The following is a 6,383-nucleotide window of genomic DNA, read 5'->3' as shown; positions in this document are numbered from 1 at the left end:
GTCGGAACCAACTTGATAGCACTTAACAACAACAACATATATGTATATATCTTTCAGATCCAAATATTTCAACTTGGATTTCTACTTTTATTCACGTTTCAGGCTATGTTAGACTCCTGGTGTGGTTCTGTAGGATCAGCACTGGACTTCAGACCACAAGGTCAGAAGTTCAAACCCACCAGCTGTTCCTCGGAAACCCTATACAGGGTCACTATGAGTAAGAATCAACTCACTGGCACTTATCAACAACAACAGGTCTATGTTGTTTATTTTTCAAACACTGAGAGATTTTCTAGTTATCTTGTTATTGTTGATTTCTATTTTAATCTTATTGTAGAGAATTTTTGTATGTTCCCAGTATATTTTGATAAAATGTTCATGTACATTTGAAAAAAAATAGGTATTTTGCAATTTGGGTGCATCATGTTCTTAAAATCTCAAGTAGGTTTATTAGCCTGGTAGTTGAAACCTTCTATGACCTTCCTAATACGCTATCAGTCCCTGAGAGAGGAGGATTAAAATTTACAACTGTGGTTTTAAATGTGTGTATTTCTTTAATTAACTCTCTCAATTTTCTAAATGTATTTGCAACCATACTACTGATGTACATAGTATTAGGATTGTTACGTCTTCCTACAGGATTGACCCTTTTATAACTATGAAATCTTCTTCTTTATATTTGTTAATACTTATTCCCTAAAAGTCTACTTTGTCTGAATTACTATATTCATGTCGACCTTATTTGTGTTTATGAGGTTTGTCTTTTTTCATCTTTTTACTTTCAACTTGTATGTTCAATTATTATTGAATGCTCCTTCCTCACAGGTGTGAGGTACCAACGTTATTCCTGATTCCTAATAAACCCAAATCAAAAAAGCTAAACTTGCTGCTATCGCAATACATAAAGAAGACCCTGATAGGGTTTCTGAGGCTGTGAATCTTTGCCGGAGTCTCATCTTTCCCCCTCAGAGCTGCTGGTGGAATTGAATTTCTGTCTTGACAATTAGAAGTCCAGTGATTGTAAGCTAAAAGTCTCTGCTTAAAATGCAAGTTTAGTTTGCTTTTCACCATGCCAGGGCCTGTGTGCAGTTTTTCTAAAGGCTGTATTAGTAAGGATTTGCATTCAAAGGAAAAGAAGTTAAAATTTAGTCTGTTGTACAACTCTCAGAGTCCTAGTGTGGTACTGTGAGATAGTGCACTGGACCGCAAGGTCGGTTTGAACTGCAAGGTCAGCAGTTCAAATACATTACACCAGCCAGTTCTCGAAAACCCTACACAGCATCACTGTGAGTTGGAAATGACTTGACAGCATTTAACAATAATACAACACTCAAAGCTAAAATCTTGTTAGTTTTCCCTTCATTGTGTTCTCCTATCAAGGGCCCATCTTCCTACTCAGGAACCCTGAGGAGCCCGCTGAATAGTCCCCAGTGGGTTCAGCATTTGTCTGGCAGCAGTAGAGGGCTCTTTACTCTCTGGTATTTATGATATGCCTTAACCGCATCAAATGGTACCCTGATGCACATCTCCCTTGATTCATGATCAGCACAGATCTAATCATATCTGAGCCAAACACCTGGGGATTTTTTTCTGTGTTCAGTAAGATTACTGGCGACAAGACATCTCTTCTTTCAAGTTATAAAGCCTTGGAGCCACTGTTCCTGTTTCCATTAGAGAAGTGGTATTTGACACTCCACATGGGACTATTGATTGTATCTCAGTCAGGGGTACTTCCTGGAACTGGGGATCCCAGCACCATTATCTGACATTGTTGACTCAGACACTATCTATATGAAATACATAATTCATTATTATCTTCATCACTGGATCTTAAATATTTGGAAAGTATCTATCATGCATGCAATATGGCCTAAGCAAACAAAAACACGTCTCCTAGCTCCTACTCCTGGCATAAAGGGATAAAGCCTGTTTATTTTCATTTATTTGGTTTCTAGAGTTGCAGTCTTGGGATAACCTTGACATTTCTATTTCCATTGGGAATAATTTACTGAAGAAGAAATTGGAAAGTGACGTGAAGAACAGCTTCATAGAGACTTTTGCAATTATTATTATTTTTTTTTTTTGAAAAAAGAAAAAGAATAAAGGACAAGCAGCATTCTGGGAAAATATCCTAATTTGGAGGGAGATAAAAATAGGTCTGGCAAGGTGCAAGAAAAGCTGGTGTGTTCGAGGAAGAACATTCTGGTGTGTTTAGAGGTGCTCTGATACAACAGTCTCATGAGCTTCCCACACATGACAGCAAAGGTTTGACAATTGCTGATCTCTGTGTAAACATGAAAGACCTTGTCTTAGGCTAGATTCTCTAGAGAAGAAAAAACAGAGTGAGACAAAGACAGAGAAAGAAACTAATTTATCTAAAAATATTTCTCTAAATTTTCACACATCCCAAATCCATAGGTCAGACATTAGACTGGAAGCTCTTCCTAACTCACATGGTTGCTGGGGCTAATGAACCCACAGTCAACAGGTCAGATGACAGACTGTTGGACTGAAAAACTGACAAACCCCAGAATCAGCAGGTCAGACAGCAGGCTGCTAGCTCAAGTTCCAAAAACCAGAGATCAGATGATAAGCCAAATGCTGGCTCCAAAACAAAGGAGATCCCCGCCAGAGTACATCCCCAAGGAAATTCTGTTATATCAGATTACTCGTGTGACTTGAATAAGGATGTGACCTGAGTCATGCCTTCTTGTAAGGCTGTGACTCAAGATACACCACACACTATTCCTGCTTCATTATCATATAGAGGTTAGGATGTACACTCATAAAATAAAGCTAATTCTATAATACCATACAATGGAGGATAATTTATCCGATCACACATGGAGTACAGCCACACGAAACTGGGAATCATACCCTACCCAAGGTGACACATAACATTAACCTTCACAGACCTCCTCTCAGCAGCTTCCATGAAAGATGCTGCTGTTTTTAGGTGTTGTTAAGTCGGTTCTGACTCACATTAACCCTATGTACAAGAGAACTAAACACCACGAGGTTCTGGGACATCCTCACCATTGCTGTATGCTTAAGCCCATTGTTGTAACCACTGTGTTGATGCATATTCTTGAGAGTCTTCCTCTTTTTTGCTTCCTACACTTAACCCAGTATGATATCTTTTTCCAGGGACTTATCCCTCTTGATACCATGTCCAATGAATGAGAGAAAAATCTCTTCATTATCACTTCCAAGGAGTAATCCAGCTATACTTTTTCCAAAACAGATGTTTGTTCTACTGGCAATCAAAGGTATATTCAATATTCTTCACCAATACCATAATTAAAATGCATCAGATTTTCTTGGGCCCCCTTATTCATTGTCCAGCTTTTACATGCATACAAGGCAATTGAAAATACCACTACTTTGGTCAGGTGTATCTTAGTCCTCAAAGTGACATCTTTTATACATTAAAGTCTTTTGCAGCAGATTTGCCCAATGTAATATATCATTTGATTCTTGACTGATGCTCCCATTATCACTGATTGTGGATTTAAATAATGAAGGTCCCAAAAGTATTACTCCATCTGCATGATTAAGGTCTGTTTTACTTTGAGAGGGTAGCACTTATTTTGAGTGCTTTTGAACCTGAGGGGCTTAATTTTCCGTCACTTTATCAATGTTCTACTGCTATTTATAAGGATACGTGCCTTTCAGAAGTGATTTTCAGAAGTGATTTTCTTTTGTTTCTTATAAGTCTTTCTTAGTCTAGAAGAGCCACTGAAACCTGTCCTCCATGGGTGACCCTGAAGTATTTAAAATACCAATGACAAAGCTGCCAGCATCATTGCCACACACAAGCCACCACAGTATGACAGACTGATAAATTGACAGACAAGTGTGGGAATACACAATTATTGAGCCCAGAAGATTTGGTTGATATTCAACCATTACAGGGGTTAGCATATGATACACTCATTTTTGGAGTCCTGATGTGGCACTAATAGGATAAGCACTCAACCATAAGGTTGGTTTGAACCACAAGCTTGGCAGTTCAAACTCACCAGCCGTTCCTTAGAAAACCTGTACAGGGTCACTATGAGTTAGAACTGGCTCGATGGCACTTAACAATAACAACAACATACTCATTTTTATCCAGGGTGTACTCTGCATTTTGGGAATGATAGTATGTGTTGTGCAGGATTTTGTCTTCAAAATTAATAGATATTCAAGTTTGACATACAAAAACTTGTTTGTTGCAAAGTAGACATGGTGAGGCATTCAAGTAAGATGTCATTGCATTATTCAGAACAGGAGAATCAGACTGAACAATCACAATCAAAACATTAGTTCAATGGTTAGAATCCAAATATTTAGACTTTAGGCTTTTGCCTTCAAAAAGAAGTTTCAGAGAGAGGCTTAACCATGGCTAGAACTCCGTAGAGATCCTTCATAGCTAAGGTCCAATGTTGGTGGTGATGAGCAGAATCTCTGTTTCATCTCTGCTGTCTTTCAGTGAGTGAGCAGGAATTTGAGTTAGATATGAACTTGTCACCTTGTCTCCTTACTACATGGGCCCATGCTGCATCAAAGATGAGTATGTTATACATTTTTTCCAGGGTTAAGGAGTAGCTAAATAATGTATCTGTCCTTCAAGATAAGAATTTGGGAAGGTTGTTCTGACTGATATTATGTTTTCTTATGTCACAGCATGCTAAGTCAAAGTGAACTTAAAGGTTGTTTGTATTTTTTACATACTTTGCATTCTGCTATGTGTCTATGGCTAAGCTCAGAAATTTTCTAAAGAACCTCTCCTGGCTTACAAGTTACTAGTGACTTATGTTGTTGCTGTTAAGTGCTGTCAAGCTTATAGCAACCCTTTATGGAGTTTCTGAGGATCACCTGCTTGGTTTGAACCTCCAACCTTGCAATTAATCCAGTTGGAAGGCAGTGATATTATCCTTCAGTGCCACAGCAATGACTTAGAGTTCACGTTAAAGAGCCTCACAAAGGTAGACATATTTCGAAGTTCATATTATGAGTTCTGATGTGGTCCTGTGAGTTAATGGACTGCAAAGTCGGTTTGATCTGCAAGGACAGTGGTTCAAGCTCACCAGTCACTCCTCAGAAGCCCTATACAGGGTCACTGTCTGTCAGAGCTGACTTGATGGCACTTACGAATAGCAACAATAATTATGAGTGTATATTGATATGTATTTTGAAAGCATAATAGTGGCGTATACCTTATGAGATTTGGGATCATTATAGAAACTTGAAGAGTAGTAGGGAAGAGGGAAGAGCTGACAAACCTCACCTCACTGTTGTGTTGTTGTTAAGTGCCAAAAAACAGTGACACAAATAGAAATACACCTATATTCACTGCAGCATTATTCACAGTAGCAAAAAGATGCAAACAACTTAAATGGTCATCAACAAATGAATGGATAAGCAAATTTGTGGTACATACATACAATAGAATACAACAGTGGAATAAGGAATAATGCGGAATTCACAAAATTTCTTCTAACATGGGTGAATCTGTAGGACATTATGCTGAGGGAAATAAATCAATCATAAAAGATAAATTTTGTGTGATTCCACTATATATACTAAAATCAAGAATAAATATACCTACAGAAAGCAAAGTTTTGTGGTTATTACCAGAGTTGAGAGGGAGAAGGAATCACTTTCTAGATAGTACACACTTGTCACTTTGCTAATTGGAAAGACAAGATCAAATGTAGGTGAAGTCAGCACAACTTGACCTTGGTAAATAAAGACACTAAGCAGTGAAGAAGAAAAGAGGCCGATATCAGGACTTGCTATAACATATAAAATTTTCAATAATGTAAAAACAATCAAAAAATTATGTGTGCAGGTACATGGGTAAATATGAATGCATATATATGTGTAGAAAACATATGTCTAGAAAGGCATATATGTGTGCATGCATGAGTTGTTGTTGTTGTTATGTGCCGTGGAGTCAGTTCCAACTCATAGCGACCCTATACAGGGTTTCCGAGGCTGTAAATCTTTACGGGAGCAGAAAGCCTCATCTTTCTCCCACAGAACAGCTGGTAGTTTCGAACGACTGACCTTGTGGTTCGCAGCCCGATTCGTAACCACTATGCTACCAGAGCATGCATGAGTATGTATGGCTATTTCTATGTTGTTGATATGATATTAAGTGCCATGGAGTCAGTTCCGGCTAATAGGGATCCAGTATAGGGTTTCCAAGGAGTGACTTGTCAGTTTCAACCACCAACCTTGTGATTCAAACCAACCTTGCAGTCCTGCACGTATCCTATAGTGCCACAACAGAAGTGCAAGGTATATGCAGATACACATATATGGATACACATTATCCATATATGTAACAAACCTCACAGCCGCTAAGTTGGGGAGGCTTCCTAGACATATTCAAA

Source organism: Chrysochloris asiatica, unplaced genomic scaffold (genome assembly GCF_000296735.1).
Source record: "Chrysochloris asiatica unplaced genomic scaffold, ChrAsi1.0 scaffold00064, whole genome shotgun sequence".
NCBI classification, from domain to species: Eukaryota; Metazoa; Chordata; class Mammalia; order Afrosoricida; family Chrysochloridae; genus Chrysochloris; species Chrysochloris asiatica.
The sequence above is the reverse complement of the archived record's forward strand: the minus strand, read 5'-3'. Positions refer to the sequence as shown.